The sequence below is a fragment of the Otolemur garnettii genome, unplaced genomic scaffold (genome assembly GCF_000181295.1).
Source record: "Otolemur garnettii isolate 467f Iridium unplaced genomic scaffold, OtoGar3 scaffold00097, whole genome shotgun sequence".
NCBI lineage: Eukaryota > Metazoa > Chordata > Mammalia > Primates > Galagidae > Otolemur > Otolemur garnettii.
Genome location: NW_003852492.1, coordinates 2249210 through 2269278, shown reverse-complemented (window position 1 = coordinate 2269278; position 20069 = coordinate 2249210). Strand labels below are relative to the sequence as shown.

The following is a 20069-nucleotide window of genomic DNA, read 5'->3' as shown; positions in this document are numbered from 1 at the left end:
GAGGATGGTGTCTTACACAGACTTTGAGTAGATGCAGTGAGGTTGGTGTCTTACACAGACTTTGAGTAGATGCAGGAAGGATGGCGTCTTACGCAGGCTTTGAGTAGATGCAGGAAGGATGGCGTCTTACGCAGGCTTTGAGTAGACCCACGTGGTGAACACCAAAGTGTCATGGTAAGTCAGGAGCAGTTTAAAGCCAGAGTGAAGAATCTTTAAAACCAGGCTAAGATACAGTTGGTCCTTTAAGGAAAGAGGGTTCATCGAACATTTTGATAAAGTAAAAGGACCAAAGTTTGTTTAGATGTTGGGGAAAACCCCCCCCCCCAGTTTCTATTTCACTATGGATGAACCTCCAGTTCAGAAATACTCTCAACCTCTCAGTCTCTTAAATCAAACCTCCCTAGGGAAGGAGGAATGATTTTTTTGCAGATTGAGAATTTGGGAGATAAACTTGGGCATGATTCGGCCTTGGCCTTCCTCCTTTCCTGGGTTACCCCAGCAAAGCAGATAAGTCCCTGCCACTTTGTACTCAAACTTTCATGGACACAGGTCTCCATGGAGAGGGCTGTGTCCAGATGTGCTTATGATTGGGTGAGTAGGTCTGTTTAATTCAGATGAAGAATTTCTGTGCTTACTGGCTGCAAACTTCAGCTGTATTCTCCAAAATAGATTTTATATATAATATGGCTGACATTTTGAGCCTCACCTGTCTGACTCCTATGTTTCTCTCTTAATTAATTCCTTCTTGGGTAGAAGAATTAGAAGTAAAGGAAAAGCTTTGCCGATCCAAAAGTCTGTAAAAAATCTAGCAAAGAAAGTTTAGGCTTGATTTTCTTTAGACTGGGAAATGAGGTTGGTAGTAAATAGTCAAAGTCCCAGGACAGTAAATAGAGAAATTTCAGACTGCTTTCAATCAGCTTTGACAAACTATGGCTCAGTAGGAAATCAGGCCTATGGCCTGTTTTTGTAATTGAAATTTTATTGGAATGCAACTGTGCCCTTTCATTAGCATGTAATCTATGGCTGCCTTACTTTTTAGACATAATCATCAGTATTTTTAAAATTTAGGTATATGAGGTATATAAGAGTTGAACTAAAATTTAAGTACATAAGATATGTACAATTTGACCTAAAATTTAGGTATTTGAGGTATATACGAGTTGACCTAAAATTTAGGTATTTGAGGTATATACGAGTTGACTTGTTGCAAAAGCAACTTGATGACCTTCAAATTCTCAAACTCCTTTCTGAATTCTGAGTGGTCAGTGAGAATCAGCTGCCATTTACTAAGGCATTTAATTTTAGTTTGGGAGGACATAGGTACTAAATCAATAGTTTGAGATAGATTATCAAGGAGAAGGAAAGGACTTTGTTATATTTCCATCAGCATATTGAACATTAAAAGATAATAATATGCCAATTAATAACCATAACTTAATTTTCCGTATCAGTTTATTCTGTTTATATAGTTAATTCTTCTGTTGCTGGGTAATAGGTAGCAGTCTGTTGGGCCCATGAAATCATCTCGTTAAATAAAAGGATTCCTGGAAATCCCTGCCCAGTCCAGTTGTACCTGTGCACAGTTGTCTGCACATTCTCAACTTCCAGTTCTGAAGCTGGTGCTTATGAAATATCAGTAGTCTTTGCCTGAGGCTTTGAGATTGTCCTTTGTTGAAGACAAGAAAGGTGCCAGTCTTCAGGTGAGCATCAGAGGAAAGCAGAAAATATTTGTAGACAAGTTTAAATTAACCACAGACTGTATTGTTAATTTACTACAATCATCAATAATATCCAAATGAAAGAACATAACATTCTCTATTGGGGCACAATATATAACTATTTCATAAAGTTTAAGTAATGTTTCTCCTGAGGATAAGAACATATCATGAGGAGTGAAGGCATTAATAAATCTCTATGCACTTCTCATCCATAAAATGTCCAATTTCTGAACATTTATATTAATGGCATTTTATCTACATAAAATTATCTTTTGATCTAACAGCTTTTCCCATGCAGCTCTGAAAATATTACTGAAGTAATTAAGAAGTACAGTGCATAACAAATATATCTATTTCTTTCTTACATTTGTTTGTTTATAAGACAAAAAGTTACTAATCTCTGGGATTTCTCCAGGCTTTCTGGGAAATACTCAAAACAGTTTCAGAAATTCTATTTTTTTTTTTTTAAATTTGAGATGCGATCTTAGGAACACAAATTCAAAAGAGTTTTCAAACTAGATTTAGCAGTGTAGTTAATATAAGCTAATGAGTGGCTGAAAAACAGTGGGTGATGGTTAAATTTATGTAAACACTTGGGTGGACCACCAGGCCCAGATACAGGGTCAAACATTATTCTGGGTGTTTCTGTGAGGGCATCTTTGGATGAGATTAACACTTCAGTCAGTGAACTTTGAGTTAACCAGTCTGCCCGCTAGTGTGAGGGTGGGCCTCAAACGGTCAGTGGTGGGCAAGGACAGAACCAAGGCCGGAGGGCAGCACCTGTCTGCCCCATGTCGTCCGCACGCCAGCCTGAGCTGCAGGCTTTGGAGCTGCCAGCCTTCATAATCACGTGAGCCAGCTCTTGAAAATAAATTTCTTTGTCTATACACAAATCACACTGGTTCTATTTCTCTGAAGAATACCAACTGATGCAAATAGCTTACCTGCCTGTTATTCGAGGTGATGATAAAATATTTAAACGAACAGTGAAGAAGATAATAAAATCATAGAAACTTTATTCCTTTTAGAAATTGGCACTTTTCTAACTATTAGAAAAAAATAACTAGGGTAGATACCAAATTGGTTAATGTCCTACAGGGCAGTAAAACTGTAATCTTTGGGATTGTCTTCTCTACTAGACCAAAACATGCAAGGTAGGCTGAAAGTTTATGACGTGCGGGCTCCAGTAAAACTGCAGAGGGAAGTCAGACGTAAACAAACTCCCCAAGAAAACTGAAGAGTCCTTGGATGGGCCCGTTAAATAGTGCTCCGCTATGATATTGAAATAAAACACCACTGATCCTCCTCTGATTTTTTTATCATACTTTGGATAATTTTTCTTTTCTTTCTTTCCTTCTTTTTTTTAGAGTGCTGTGGCGTCATAGTTCATAGCAACCTCAAACTCTTGGGCGCAAGCAATTGTCTTGCTTCAGCCTTCTGGGACTGAAGCTGGGACTACAGGCGCCCGCCACACGCCTGGCTGGATGTTCTTTAGAGACGGGGTCTCACTCTTGCTCAGGTTCTTCCTCTTAAACCCGGGAGCTCAGGCAATCCACTCGCCTCGGCCTCCCATGGATAATTTTTCTTAATACTTCATCGCCCCTGTTCTGTTTGTATAACTCAGACATGTTTGCTTGTTTATTTCCCGGACTGTTCAGTCCTTTTATTTTCTGCGCATTCTTGATTGCTGGAGAATAAGTTATTTTAGGCATAAATATTTAAATTACTCTTTTAGCCTTCAGGTTTACAGTAATTTCTTTGATTCTTTTTTCTTTATCCGAGAAAAGTGGCATTTAAAAAATAAGAACCCTCTTTCCTCTTTATTTGTCTACTAAAACAATCCACTACTCCTTGGAGGGGAAAAATTGCAACTTGGGACTCCACGGTCTGGGGCCTTTTTCTAAATTTATGTAGTTACTAATTTATGCAGTTTACTCTGGAGTGACTTTTAAACCTGTTTATAAAACACATAAATTTAAAGTTATTCCCCATTTCCTTCTTTTGGCTCTAAAAATGGTTCAAAATAACAATGAACAAAATTATGGATACCTTACCTGGGATTTAACTATTTCTGATTTAGAAATTTAAGCTAACGTCTTACACAACGGTGCTCGCAGCACAAATGTAGAGTAGTTAGTCACCTTTGAGGTTTAAAGTTAAGACCGACTTTCTTTTCTGAGAAATGCAGTTGAAGCAGCAAACTGTTCTTCATTATCCCTTCTTAGACATTGCCCCAGCCGCTCCCTATCCTGCCACAGTGCTTAAAGGTGTGTACTAGGGACCCTCTCTTTTTCCTGTGAACAAATCCCTACCAGAATTAGTACAGCTTACACACGTTACCTAAGCTCCCCCTGCACCCCCTCCCATTTAGTTGGCATTTTGGTAAGGTCTGTGGGTGTTAAAGAAAGCAACTTACCTGCAAACAAAGCTACCTTAAACTGCAGTGACATGCAAAGGTCACAATCCCTTATGGTTATTTCTAAAGCCAAAGATCTAGATCTGCCTTCACAAGCTGCTCTGGTTAAAAGCCAGCCACACAGCTGCAGGAACCAGCCCCATGGTGTAAGGTCAAAGCCCCATAATACAGCTAGTTGTTACAATCTATAGCTTAAAGCCTGTCATCAAAGCCCCCTAGGAGCCTTAATCTACAAGTGCTATTCCTAAAGGCTTCCAACTGTATGTTGGGATTCATGGGAAAATAAATAGCACTCCATTTTTTCCTGCCTTACTTTACCACCAAACGAGAGATAGCCAATAGGCTAGAGGTTAAACTGTTGCCTTCGTCACCAGCAAAGCTGCTGAAGAATATGGCTTAGGTGTGAAGGTCATCTGGACTTGCAAGAATTTCTCTGAATTTCATGAATAGTTCCTCCCAGCATCACCCCAAACAAGGGGCAGATTTCACAGAACTTGTGCAGGGGTGGAGACAGTGGGGGTGCCTTGTCTGCCAAGCTGTACAGTTAAGGCATACAAAGATAAGTTACTCCGCTAGGGGGAAAGAAGGACTGCAGAGAAGGGGAGGATGTCCGCTCATAGAAGTCTTTCTGTAACAGAACCTCCAGCCCAACAGTAGGTTCAAGAAACTAGACTCATGTTTTAGATCAGCCCCTTGGAGCAAGAAGTCTGATAGGAGCTGGGATCTCAGAATTTCCCATTTGTTTACCCTTTATTCATTTATTCATCCATCCACTTAGAAGTGCTTGTTGACATTTTGCTGTGTGTTTCACATCGTACTAAAACCCAGAGAGATTGGCTTGACGCCCATAGTACAGTGGTTACAGCGCTGGCCACATGCACTGAGGCTGGTGGGTTCAAACCTGGCCTGGGCCTGTTAAACAACAATGACAACTACAACAAAAAATAGCCAGGCATTGTGGCAGGTGCCTGTAGTCCCAGCTACTTGGGAGGCTGAGGTAAGAGATCGCTTAAGCCCAAGAGTTTGAGGTTGCTGTGAGCTGTGATGTCATGGCACTGTACTGAGGACAACATAATGAAACTCTGTCTCAAAAAATAAAATAAAATAAAAACCAGAGAGACAATGACAAATAAGAATCACATGGTTCCAACTTCTATGGAATTTCTAACCTAGCGTGAAAAACAGAACATCGCTCACCCTTGTCACGACTGCAAAGTGCAAGGAGGCTCAAGACACTTCCACTCGTCTATGAAAGAAAGTCTGAACTGACTTGCAAAAAAAAGGAAAAAAATTGATAAGAAGTTAAAATCTTCAGTCAGCCCGAGTTCCAAAGCCATCTGCCTCTGAGTTCTTTCTGTTGTTCACCTACCATATGTGACGCTTTTCTCAGAAGGGCCTTGTAGATGCAGTAACGCTATATCTTATATTTCAACTTTAAGACCAGTGGAAAAACAGCATGGCTTTTATTCCACCATATTTAGAAAAAGTCTGATTGGGTAATGAACATACCTCTCTGGCAATCACTGTTTGGCAAGAGCCTATGCCTAGTGGAGCCCGGCCAGGGTTAGGGTGAGGTCTAAGAGTGATGGGGAGGATGGACCCCCAGAAAGGATGGAGGAAGCGTGTTAGTACAGGGTTGAATGGCTACAAAGGGACAAAAGGTGCTCACCACCAGTGAATGGGGCTGAGATGACACAGGAGCTGCTCCATGGGAAAGATGGCGTCTGTGTGAGCTGAAAGATGTGTGGAAATTACTGAAATTTTACATGCAATCAAGGGTGTCCTAGGTCGAGGAAACAGCATGTGTGAAGATTGCCAGCGACTGTGCTAGGGAAGGACATTTTATGTTTTAGGCATCAGGAACTGGTAAAGAGCTGGGGCAGCAGAGGACATGGGAGATATCAACGGGTACTGGGTTACACCTGGTTTTGTAAGTCACAGCAAGGCCTTTGCTTTTTTAGTACAGCCACAGGGATGGTAGAAGAGGGTCTAAGCAAAAATTAAAAACTTAAGAAAATTCAGCTGGATGATTATACTATCCCACCAACAATGTTTCATTACAATCTGAAGGATCTGTCCATTTTCTAAAAGGTGTTCTTGAATGTAAATCAATGTGATATTTCTTGAATTAAGTGCTAGAAACCATCTTGCTCGCCAGAGATGTTTCATATAATGGTGGTTAGTGGGAATGGGATGTAACTTCCATGTGGAGAAACTGTGCTACCATCGTTCTGTTTTAACTTAGACTCATAGCCTTCAAGTAACTTCCTTATCTCTCGGTGGTTGGAAGTGCCCCCAGTTCTAAGCCAAGTTCAGTGTCAAAGTTAAGGAGAGAGGAATGAGCGTGTGGTGTCTCTCCATAAACGTGATTTCATGAGATGTGTTGAGGGTGGAGAGTTCAAGATGGCGGCCGGTGTGGTGAGATTGGGGAGAGAAGACTCCGGGCATCTCTGGCTGGTGGGATCTGCCCAGCAAAATCCCTTTGGGAACACAGGGAGACAGTGAGAGCCCTCTGGATCCCACCAGGAGGATAAAAACAGTGAAGAACTGCTAAGTGTTGGGTATGTTTGTTCTGTGGGAGGCTGCTCACAGCTGTAACTATAGCCAGAGTGAGTTGTAATCAGGAAAGGCCTTACCTGCGGGCTGTTTTGTCTCTTTTGTTTTTTCTGGACTTGGGCACTTGTTTGAACTTCCCTGGGAGATCCCAGGCAAGAGTACAGATGACTTTGATTGTTGTCTATGTCCCTGGACTGAGCTGTTGAGCCAGAAGGGAGCTAATATTGTTCCCCTGTGGGTTGCCTGCACAGCCACTGTGGGAGAACTGCCTGTGCAGGCTTTACTGTCAGGGTTGCAGTTTGAGAATTGGCCGGGAGATCTTGGACAAGTAACCTAGTGACCGAGCAGCCCAAATGCCGGGACTGAGACGCAGGGGTACAGCGGAGATCTCAGTCTGGCAGATTATAGCTGTGTGGCCCTTAGGGGCATAGAGTGAGACCGGTTTTGGCGTATTAGATAAGTGGGCAGCCAATTTAGGAGAAATCCCAGTGACAAGTGCTTTCGTGAGATGTGTTGGGGCTGAGCCAGAGGGTGAGTGTTTGGCTCCATTCCTCCTGGGGACCAGGAGGCCCCATGAGACAGAAAGGCCACAGAAACGTCAGCCAGAGTCCTTTTATTTGCTGCAACCTCACTTACCACTCTCTAGATTAAGAGTCAAAAGCTACTGTGGACATAACCAGATACAGTAAGAATTTTGCTGACGATGCTATAGTGAGAAAGCTGATGACTGAAAAATATCTGTATCCCACCCAAATTAAGATTAAATCAAAGACTCCTTTCTAAGGAAAATGGAAGAATCAGAAAAGAGCGTTACAGGGACAGGCTAGAAGGACCTTAAGTCACGGAGTAGATCTTCTTGCTAAAGTAGGATTAGCAAAAGTGATTTGATAATATTGTCTTAAGCTTTTCTTTTTGGGAGCAATGGCAGAAAAAATCGAGGGGCTGCTGAAATTGGCAGAATCTGTCATTTTTCAGAAAACTAGGAAGTGACAAATTAAAAAATAGTCCTGTTTATGCCAGATGTGTACAGCTGCTGATTCAGAAATGTAAGAAGTCTTAGACTAAAAAAAAAGAGGGGGGATGTATATTAATAGATGTTCATCTTAGGAGTGGGGAGATGTTGAATGGAGCCTCTCGTCCCGAGAATCAGAAGTGTAGAAAATCTAAGCAGAGATGTTAGGGACAGAAATGAACAGAGCAGGTTGGAGGGGGGAGCTGGAGGAGGGAGAAGTGGGCCTTGGTTCTCGGGCTTATTTATGGCTGTTGGGATCTCCAGTCCAGAGTGTGTCTAATGGTCAGTGGGCCAGGCTTTGTGTCATGCTACAGACGGACCTTGCTTTGGAGACAGGAGTATCTACATATATATACTTGGCTCTCTCTGCTTTTTGCAAAGAGGCTACCCCTCCCCCAATACGTCAGCTAAATAAAGAAATTATTCTAGTAACAGGCCAGCTGTTTCAGAGCCCTCTAGAAGAAGAAGTGCTACAGAAACACTAGGCTGGACGAAAAGGAACTCAGGCTGTGGTGTTTTTAAGTTTGGGTCCAAAGCCAAAACTTTTCGTACTGAACTCCTTTGGGCAATTTCTATCAGATATGTCATTACTGGCCTATGTCTACTATCAGAAGTGATTTGTAAACATTCTGTGGCTAAGTTGAAAAATTGCTATGAAAAATTGCAGCCAATATCTTAGGGACGAGTGATTTTTTTTTCAGATTTCTATTTGGGATCCAAAATGGTATGGGAATGAGCAGCACTGAATTGTTGGGGTTGGATAAAGTCTGGCAGAAGCGATGGGCTTTGGTTTTGCAAACTGGATGATTGCACAACTTGGGGAATGGATGGCAGCCCCCCTCCTAAAGAACGGCTTTCTCAGGGTATAGGAACCACAAAAGAGTTGGGAAGATTTTGAAGGAGACTGCCTGGCATGAGTCAAATTCCTGGGATAATCCAGCGGGCCGCTGGGTGTGTACCGTAGCTCGTATGAGCGAATTCACGGCACTGCTGCTCTTTCTTCCAACTCTTCTCAGCCTTGTTCTAAATCTGAAGGTTTTGTCTTTGGTTGTTGGGTCCCTGGGAAAAGAGTTTCTCGCCATTTCTTTTGTCTTTCCCTTCTAAAAACATCGAAGGAGGCTGAGACGGAAGCCTCCCTGCCCTATGTGGGACAGTAAGAACTGCTTGCATCTGCATGGGGGGGGGACGTGGCTGCTCAGAGTGGAGAGGGCCATGTGGTGAAAAGTTATGGGAGAGGGGACAGTGGCCAGTAGGATGTGGCCAGGGAGGGCGAGGGCGGGGCCCAGCCTGCTCCGAGTTCTCTGTGTGGCCTGAGAACCTTTCCTGTGCTGTCCAGGTGGGGGATTCTTCCCGCAGGGACTTGATCCCGCTCTCTCTCATGTCTTCTCTGACTTCTCATTCAGCTAGCTGTAAATTTTTCACCATCTGTCTCTAATCCTTTACCTTTCTTCTTTCCACCATTGCCCAAGGGAAAGCCCAAGAGTATTCAGAGGCTGTTAAATGGACAAGATGGTTGGGGGTTGGTGGTGGAAGTGGGCAGGGACAAGAAACTTGGTGATAAAATGGGGACCCCCAGCGGCCTTGAGCGTGGTGGAGGGCCCCACCTGCTCAGTCTTTGCCTCTGGTTTTGACTCTTCTGTGTCGAACTTGGCTTATGACAGCCTCAAATGGGGGCAAGCGCTTATTAACTAAATATGATTTTAACTTCCTCACCTTTAAACGCACATAAAGTTCTCTGTGCAGCGAAGAAAAGAATTATTCATGTCAGTCTGCTGGCTGAGGTGCTCAGGGCTATCTGCTCTGCTGCAAGTCTTGTTCTGAATTAATACAGGGTGTCCCAGGGTCACCATACATAGGGGAAGTGGGAATTGTAGTTAAATATACCTTCATTTACAAAATGCTCTTTACAGAATTTTACAAAATGTTCTGTACGCGTTGAGAACCTCTTTCTACACACATCACCCACGAAGTCTTCTCTCCCACCCTGGGTGAACACGTTCTGTCACGATAATCTTTCCTATATACAGCGACTTGTGGGTCACCCCGTCTGTCTTCACGTACACCATCTCCTGGGGCTGGGCAGATCTGACCAGCTGCCATGGTTTCCCACTCGCCTTTCCTAGGATGTGGGTACTACCCTGCACCCTGCTGGGCAGAGGCCCCCGGAAACATCAACACCCTGGCACGGAGGCCTAGCAAGTCCATCTCACCTCTTCTCACAGAGCAGAAGGTGCGAGGACAGCAAAGACTCTCTTTATAACACACCCAACAGGAATCTGTGGTCATTGTGATCAGGTGCACAAAACTGTGGCTTCACTACGAACAAATTCTCTACATGTGAAGAAGAAAAAAATCATGAAATGTATATGGTGGATGTACGGCTGATCACTGTGTAATTATTTCAGCTGTACTATATGTTTGAAAAAATGCCTAATAAGATATTGGAAAAGTACACAAAAAAACAGCAAAGACTCCTAGAGACCGTTGGGCCCCAAGCCTCTTCATTTCACGGAACAAGAAACTGAGGTTCAGAAAAGCAAAGTGACTTGCCCAGGACCCCTCCTTGCAGGAGAGTGGGTGTTTAGATCTCCTGCTCACTTTCAGGCAATAGCAAAACAGTCAGGGGCCCTTCTTCCCTTCAGTCCCTGAGGGGCTGAGGGGGGGCTGAGGGGCATTTACTCTGAGTGGTGTCAGATTCAGACTTATCAGTGTCTGCACAGGGAGACTCATCTGTGATTTCTTTTCCTTCTCTCTAGATTGCAGGCTAACACTAACACCAGAGATTTCCTTCCCAGGGGCTCCATCCAGGGTGGGTCAGCAGTTTGCATCTTCCCTGGGACAAAGTAGCAGAGATTCAGAACTCACGGTTCTTAAGACTCAGCTCCATCTCCACCTGACTCAGCAGAGATTTCTGTAATCTCAGATGGGTGCTAACCAGAAGTGGGTAGGTTGTCTCTCTGTTTCTGTAATGAAAAGACCAAAAAAGCTGACGATGACCATTGAGACAGAAAACACACACATGTAAACACAGCAATCTCTGCCCTATAAATAACTCTAATTAAAATGAAAACACCCACATTCTCTCATCTTTAAAAAAATTTTTTTTCTGCTGGTCATCATGGGAGGTCTTTGCAGCAGAACCTCTGGCGCTTGCCAACAATAACTCAGCTCTGAGGAAAAGAAATTTCTATGCTTCTCCAATTTTTCCTACCAGCTCAAATCTAACTTTTTCCTGAGGACTCATTCTGGGTCTTTTCTTTCCCCTTTTGTCTTTTTCAGGTGATTTTTTAGAGCCCCCACCTCTGACTTGGTATTCCCCCCTGAAGTTCCAAGCATTATCTGGTTGATTTATTAAAGCAGTTCAGTGGGGCTTAATTCATCACACAATTAAAAGAGCACCACGAGGGTTTTCCTCAGAAGGAGGAATTGTGGCTATTCTAGTCTCATTTTTAAAATGGACCAGATAACATTAGACATAGCACAGAAGTCTCTTTCTCTTATAAGCCAGGGGGAGTGGGAGAAGCTGTCTGCAGGGCCTGAGAAAGCCTTGGGACTCAAAGGTACCCTGGACTGGCTGCATCTCTGCTTGGAGGGCATGGAAGTTATGTGGGCACAGATGTGGCTAAGAGTGAGCCCACAGCATGCACAGAAGCCTCCCAAGCCCCACCCTGCCCTCTCCTCTGTTCTGCACTGCGGGGTGGGGGGAGCGGGTGTTAATAGGGGTCCCAACTATATAGCTCTAAGATGCGTATGGAGAAGCCAACAGAGGTGCCTGGGACCAGGGGAATAAAACAATCAACCAGCTTAAAGTTAGAGTTTATCAGAATCAGAACTCAGAAATTATTGTCATTCAACTCCCAACTTTGTCAATAAACAAAACAGATTCTGAGAAAGTTTACTCGCTCAAGTTCACATAGCAAGAAACCAGTGGCAGAGCCGGGGCCGCTCACAACCCAGGCGATTCTAGGTGGTCCCTTCAAAATCAGTCTGCGCCTGCACGTCTCATGCCAACTTCAGATCTCCAAACACGCCTGCACAGTTAGGCCACAGCAGTTTACTGAGCATAAATATTTAGTGCCCCTCTGTGCTTCTAGGCGTCCTGTGAAAATAACGCTGTCATTTTTTGAAAGGGCATTGAACTCATCTGTTTCTAACTGTGCCTCTTTCCCTGGCTGACAACACTGGAACCATGTCTTAATTATCTTTATGTCACTAATACCTGTGGTTGCTGGATTTTACTGATGTTTTGAAACCAAATTCTGTGCTGGGGTGTCCAGCCTGCATCTTGTGGGCCGCATACAGATTGTGTGAGACTTTTTTGTGTGTGTGGTGGAGGATATCATGAAAATTATGCACAGAACCTTTTTTTTTTTGCTCTTTAGCTTTCATTAGTGTTTGTGTATTTCATGTGTGGCCCAAGACAATTCTTCTTCCAATACAGACCATAGAAACCAAAAGATTGGACACCCCATAAAACATATTCCCTTTTTATTCTAGTAGCTACAGCCTAAGGGGAGGTTTCAAATATATGTGCCTGGTCTTTTTTTCCTCCTGTACAGGAAGAACTTCAAAAATTGTACTTCCTTTTTCAATAAAATTAAAAAAAATTGAAATGACAGGCAAAGAAATTCTTTGCCATCTTCTGGTTCCCTCTAAACCCTGGAACACCCTTCAACTATTTGGATAACTTTAGCTGTTGGGAACATCCTCGCATCCCCTGACTTGAGACGCTTTCTGTGTGGAGTAGCCTCCGCCCTCATACCCTGTGCTGACCTCAAACCTGCTTTTCTAGATCCATTTCAAGTGCTACTTCCTCCTGATCACGTTCATCCAGATGTCCCTTTCTCACGACACTTATCACATGGCCTTTCATGTCCCCTACATCTTTTCATCCTCGTCCTGCAGTGAACTTGAGTCCCTAGATCAAGGGTCGAATGCCGTGCGGGTTAAGAAGGAAGAACCACATATGGATCACTTGACTCACCACTCTCGCTACTGTCACCATCGACTCTGCCCCTGTGGACAATCTTGAGCTCTGCTGAAGCTGTCGGGACCACCCACCGAGCTCCTCTGAGAAGGGGGAAGCTTTCAGATCAACAGCAGCAGCACTGAGACGGTCCTTCCAGGAACGAGCCGAGTTGGAGTCTGCGATGAAGTCCCTGTGGCTTCCTCGTCTCTTACAGAGTTCTTTCCCTTCCAGAGAAATTCTCATCTCGGATCAGCAGTCTCAAACATGACTTAGGGATTTGCTGTTTTAGATACCTAGAGAAATTTTGCCACCTAAATCGATGGAATTTTCAAGTGGAAAGATTTATTGATTCTTGGAGTGAATTTATGGGTCAGTGGTTGTAGACCTGCATGGGGTTATATTGAACCAATTCGATTGGTTTTGCTGATCAGTTTGACAATGGCAGACTGAGTCTGTTAGACTCTGTGAGAGATCCTCATCTCTAACAGCCTCGTATAAAGAACCAAAAGAAAAACTGTTGAGTAAATGAATCCGTACTTGTGATATCAACCCTCTCGGGTGTAAGTTGAATTTAGAGCTGTATTCTTCTTTGTGACTTTAGCAAGGTTGCCAGTCATGTTCCCTGGGACTCTTTCATGAAAACAATCCTTGAATTTTATCTTAAATTAATGAAAAAGAGGAAAGGAAGAAAAAATCTACATCTAAACACGGAAGTATTTAAGTAGCATATTGTTGTTTATCTCTTTTTGCTATACTCTAATTTGCTATCCAATTATTTTGGCCATAGGGAGGACATCTTTGTAAATCAAGTAGAAAAGTCCCGGCAAGGCCAGGCATGGTGGCTCACTCCTGTGATCTCAGCAGTCTGGGAAGCTGAGGCAGGTTTGAGTTCAAGAGTTTGAGACCAATCTGAGCAAGAGGAACACCCCTCCTCTACTAAAAATATAAAAAACCTAATGGGTGTGGTGGCACACACTTACAGTCTCGGTTACTCAGGAGGCTGAGGCAAGAGAATGGCTCAAGCCCAAGAGTTTGAAGTTGCTGTGAGCTGTGATGCCAAAGCACTCTATGAAGGGTGACAGAGTGAGACTCTGTCTCAAAAAAAAAAAAAAAAAAAGGGATAGGAATAAAAGCAGTTCAGGAAAATTAGGGAAAAAAAGGTGAATTTTCATATGTAGGTGGAGAAATAAGAGAAAATAAATTTTTCTACACTAGTAGAGAGGGGACAATGAGAGGAATTCTGTACCTAACTTGACTGATTAGTTAATGAAATTTCCCTTCTGTATATCACTAATTAATCACATACCCCGACTGGTCTTTGAGCTACCTAAAATCAGAGGAGGTGTTCAGGGCTTGGCTGTTGCCTGGGCAGGCAGGGTGCAGTCAGATTGGTGCAGAGCAGACTGAGACTGCAGGGCCTTGAGTGTTTTGGATGCAGTGGGCCAGCCCCCCAAAGCATTCCCATTAGCTCACCCTTAGGGTATGTGTACCCTAAAGACTGCAACACGAGTCCACTAGATAAACACAGTAAACGCCTGTTGTAAAGTACGGGAGAGGGGCAGGAGCAAGGAAAATGCTGTTGATTATCAAGCTCAGTGCCCCCCTTGACTCATGAGATGGATGGAGTTCTAGGTCCCCAGGTCAGAATCAGGATTTTTGAGAAAGGACCCTGGTAGCAGACGTGCCTGCTTCTTGGGATCTGTGGGAGAAGCCGGCCTCATTCCTCCCAAGTTAATAGGCCTTTGGGGCCAATTTTCTTTTTTAAGCTTGATTGTTGATTAACTTTTCTAAAAAGGATTTAGGAAGAATAATCTTCTTCTCAAGGGACGTTGCTTGACAGCTGGCAATAGAGGTGATAAGTCGTGATTTGGTCGTTATGGCTTTGAGTCTGTCTACTCATCTACGTTTGAGTTCTGTTCACTCTTAAAATCTTTGAGCTTGAGCAAGGCACTAATCTCAGTAAATTTTGTCTTTCTCATCTAAAAATGAGGGTACTGGTGAAATCAGCACCCACTTGTATGGGTTGTTGTGAAGATTTGATAATGGACACAGTACTCAAAATGTACTAACTCTCATTATTGCAGTACTGTGCCAAGTGAGAGCTGCTCTCTCCAGATAGCAGGGATTTCCAGACAGCAGAGATTTTAAAATTATTTTTATTACAATTATTATTTTGGAATTTTTTTTTCTTACTGCTTTTTTCAAGTATCTAAAACCGGCCTTGGGCACTTTCTTGGTACTTAATAAACATTGGTGAAATTAATGAAAAATGGTTTTCAAACAGTTAGAGCTGCCTCCGAATAGACTGAGATACCTTAGGAAATAACAAGTTCTTTATTCCTGGAATTAACCAGGAGTGAGTTTTTGGTGAGATGCGATAGAAGGCATTCCCACATGAAAGGGGGCCGGGATAGGCAATCGTCAAGGTCTACACCAGCCTTGAGAGAGAATTATTCTATGAATCAATGGCAGGGCGGCTGCCCAGAGAACATACATGAAGTTTGGTGCCCCTTGCAGCTCCGTCTCCCCACAGTGCTCTTATCTGCCGACACCCCACCCCCCAACTCTGAGTTTTGGTTGTAATGAACTCGTGGCTGGCTGAAGGGTTCATTATTTGAATGATGACTGTGTCTTCCCTCTGATCTGATGAGGACACAGCTTTCCGCCCTGCCTTCCATCATCTTCTCCTGAGTGGAGTCTGGCAGTCTTCAAGAACAGGCAAGGATACACTTTTCGCTGGGAGTCCCTTCTTTATGGGCCCGTCGCCCTACACCCCCCACAACCCGTGAAATGCGCAGCTCTCTGCTGAGTTGCGTGGACCCACTCGTCCACACTCCCCACCCCGACCCTTTCTTTTTATTAGAGCCGGAACCACATTCCCTGAGCCCCCTAACTGGTGTGTAGACTGAGAGTATAAACACGGTCCCTGGCATTAATCATGGGTAATAGAAACCAGAGATGAACTGTCACGTAGCTGGCGATCCTCTTGCTGAGTCAATGCAACCTTTTAAAAACACACTAAAAAATACACACACAGGCTGGGAACAGAGCATGAAAGAAATTCCAAGGAATACTTTCCTTTTTTCTTTTCCTTTCTTATTTTAATTATACAGGAATTCAGTAACTAGAAAAACATAAAGAATTAAAAATAGAATCAGGACTTCTAAGGATTTGCAATAGAGTATTATGTGGGGGGAAAAACTTATTATTTATAAGCCATTCTTATAGTAAGCAATATAGCTATTTTAATAAGAAAAATATGCCCAGTCCATCTGGTGGCGACCAGGCCAGCTCCATTTCTGTTCCCAACAGCCTTGCTGTTAGCATATACTGTAGTGCACAGAGAATTAATCTTGAAGTGAGAAGATCTGAGTTTAAATTTTACTTTATTCCTCTATTATTTCTCTGAATTTGGATAAATCACTTCTTTCTTTCTAAATTTTAGTTAACTCATCTGCAATGTGAGAATAAGAATATCGACTATACAGAATCTTTTAAATGACAGTGTAATGACCTAACTGTCAGCTCAGTCCAGATCCTGAATTATAATAAGCCTTGACAAGAGTTAATTGATGCTAGATCTTCTCATATTTGGGAACTTGAAAGCATTGGTGCCTGACACTACCCAAGAACATGGCAGCCTTTCTTCACCAAAACCACTCCAAATATGTATATGTATATAGATAGGATATCAAAATAGAGGGATCTTTTGTTATGCATTTCACACTAGCAGAATAATATTTACAATGATGTGAAATCCTTGTTATTTTTATTATTTTTTGAGACAGAGTCTCACTGTTGTCACCCTGGGAGAGCTCACAGCAATCTCAAACTCTTGGGCTTAAGCCATTCTCTTGCTTCAGCCTCCCAAGTAGCTGGGACTACAGGTGCCCGCCACAACACCTGCCTATTTTTTTGTTGCAGTTGTCATGGTTGTTTAGCCGGCCCGGGCCAGGCTTGAACCTGCCATCCTCCATCTATGTGGCTGGCGCCCTACCTGCTGAGCTACAGACGCCGAGCTGTAAAATCCTTTTTAGATGTTGGACCTGTTACTACTACTTTACTGTTACAGTTAGCAGATGTTCGGCCAAGTATGGAAAAATGCAGTTATTAAGGCAGTTGATTCAGAATTGATACATTGTAAAGAGAAGACACCTAGGAGATACATAGAGTTAAAAGGAGATGAGCAGCAAGTAGGGAGCTGAAGTGATTTGTATTCATCCAACATCCGTCAGCGTCAGCCACAGTCTGTTACGCTGTAGTCCTCAGCTGTAGTCTTCATTGTGCTTGGGCATCTTGCTCAGTTGCTAACCGATTCCTTTTTTTTTTTTTTAAATTTCTTATAGCATAATTATGTACATTAATGCAATCATGGGGTACAGTGTGCTGTTTTCATATACATTTTGAAATACTCTCATCAAACTGGTTAACATAACCTTCATGTCATTCTCTTAGTCATTAAGTTAAGACATTCATACTTTGCTTTTAGAAAGATTCACTTATACCCTTATAAGATAAACCATGTAGGTGACCCCACCAATCACCCTCCCTCCCCTCATCCACCCCCCTTGCCTCCCCCTCCTACCCACTTCCCATATTCTAAGGCTATAATTAGGTTATGACATTCCTGTAAAAGCTATGATTAGTTTCAAAATAGGGTTGTGTACATTGGATACTTTTTCTTCTGTTCTTGAGATACTTTACTGAGAAGAACATTTTCTAATTCCATCCATATAAACATGAAGGAGTTAAAGTCTCCATCTTTCTTTAGGGCTGCATAGTATTCAATGGTGTACATACAGCTAACTGATTCCTTAGCCTGACCACTTCCTAGACCATTACTTATTACCTGTTGTGCTGAAACTGATGCAGATATTCCTGTTTGTGAATAGAACGGAGAAACTAAGTAATTTTCTGGAGCTTCTCAATGTCTGCTATGGAGTTAGGCTGGGATTCAGACAGGTTTAAGGTTATTTTGAAATACAATATCTTTGGTAGAATGAAACTGGGCCTGCTTAATAACCTCTACTGAGCCCTGAACACAGTGGGTCTGTGATTATTGTTAAATGGGCAAGCAAACCCTGTATGGCTACGGTAGCTGTTTTATAACTCAGCCTTCTAAACAGAACACTTCTGATTGTGAGAGGGCATTATAATAAATATTCTAGAGCAATATGTGAGAACAAGATTATTGAGGAAAATCAGAGCTGCATGGTCACTCTGTCTAGCAGACTCCTCTGCTGAGCTCTCTGGGGTTCTTGGTACCTGTGGAAGCCGACTCTCCACATCCACAAGCAGTCTTCAACTTGACCTTGGAACCTGCAGCCCAGGCTCTTGTGAAGATTCTTGGTTTAGAACAGCGGTTCTCAACCTGTGAGTCTTGACTCCTTTGGGGGTCAAATGACCCTTTCACAGGGGTCGCCTAAGATTATCCTGCATATCAGATACTTACATTACGATTCATAACAGTAGCAAAATTACAGTTATGAGGTAGCAACGAAAATAATTTTATGGTTGGGGGTCACCACAACATGAGAAACTGCATTAAAGGGTCGCAGCATTAGGAAGGTTGAGAACCACTGGTTTAAAATCGTGGACATGACATCACCCTTCATTCACTCATCAGATCCTGTTTTGTGTTGCATTTGGTACCATCCTTTAAAGCCGTGGTTCTCAACCTTCCCAATGCCTCGACCCTTTAATACTGTTCCTCATGTTGTGGTGACCCCCAACCATAAAATTATTTATTTATTTATTTATTTTTTGCAGTTTTTGGCCAGGGCCAGGTGCGAACCCACCACCTCCGGTATATGGGGCCAGCGCCCTACTCCTTTGAGCCACAGGCCCCCCTCACCCATAAAATTATTTTTGTTGCCATTCATAACTGTAATTTTTCTACTGTTCTGAATTATAGGGTAAATATCTGATAGGCAGGAGACCCCCAAAGGGGTCGTGACCCACAGGTTGAGAACTGCTGCTTTCAGGTAACATAGAGAATCACACAAAATATTTAGTGAATGCCTAGAATGTGACTTTTTTTTTTTTCTTTTGGGCAGAAGTGCTTGTTTTAAAATTTTACTTCTAACAGGTTTTTAAAAAAGTGGTTTTAAGCTTTTGAAGCAAATACAGATTTTCTTAAACTATTTGCATCTTGAATTTCCTCTTTTAGGTCTTCTGTGAAGTTCATTTGGTGGTTTTTGTCATACTTTAGTAGATTTAACTCCTTATGTGTGATTCAAACAGACCTGTGAGATACTGGAAAAATACTACGTAATATGTGTGTGTAGTTGTATATACGTGTATATACACAGAGAGTGCCTAAACGGCATACGTTGTAAGAAAGGAGGAAGCGGTATTGAAATTATAATATTCAATGTATGTGATAACAAGTCATGCTGGGCACCTCTTGTAAATGCAGAAGTCAAACGTGACTTGAATGTTACAATTTAATACATTGTTTCCTTTTTAAAAATGTATTTTTGGCACCCTGTGTGTATGTGCATCTTTGCGTGTAAGTTCATGTACCGCATTGTATGTCTCCGTCATCAGCTATTGGGCATTTGGGTTGTTTTTGCTTTTCGCCTATTAGGAATGGAGTTGTTACAAACATTCCTGTAGAAGTATCCATGTAGATCTGTTTTTATTTTGTTTAGGATCTACCCAGAAGTGGAATTGCTGGTCATCCAGTAACCACGTTTAAACTTCTAAGGAACTGCCAGACTTTCCAAGGCAGCCGCACCATTTTGCATTTTCATCAGTGAAATATAAAGGTTCCAACTTTCTCCACATGCTCCCAACACTCATTATTGTCTGTAATTTTAACTCGGCCATCCGAGTGGCTGTTAGTGGTGTCTCATTGTGCTTTTGATTCGCATTAACTTATCCCCAAACAATTATTCATCTTGGTCGGAGGTCAGAATTACGGGCCATTACAAGTGTATCGGAGGGTTTAAGGATGATGAGGAAAGACCTGCTTAACTTTAGCACATGGAAGAGAGCTGATTATTGGCGAGAGTCCCTGACTGCTGTCCCTGCAGAGGGGGGCTGCGTGTTGGGCATCCCTCTAGGCTGAAGCCTCTGCCTGCAGCTGGCGGCTGCCCATCAGTGGTCCTTGCATGAGCAGACTGTGCCCGGCCCTCACCTCTGCACTTGGCCCCGTGGGACTGTGCCCGGCCCTCACCTCTGTACTTGCCCCTGTGGGACTGTGCCCGGCCCTCACCTCTGCACTTGGCCCCCTGGGACTGTGCCCGGCCCTCACCTATGCACTTGCCCCCGTGGGATGGTGCCCGGCCCTCACCTCTGCACTTGGCCCCGTGGGACTGTGCCCGGCCCTCACCTCTGCACTTGCCCCCGTGGGACGGTGCCCGGCCCTCACCTCTGCACTTGGCCCCGTGGGAC

At 43.1% G+C, this 20069-nt stretch overlaps 1 pseudogene; it reads left to right on the top strand.

Annotated features, from left to right (window-relative positions):
* Window positions 1-9929: 9929 nt before the first annotated feature.
* LOC111727214 lies at window positions 9930-10041 on the top strand (annotated as a pseudogene).
* The last annotated feature ends 10028 nt before the right edge of the window (window positions 10042-20069 follow it).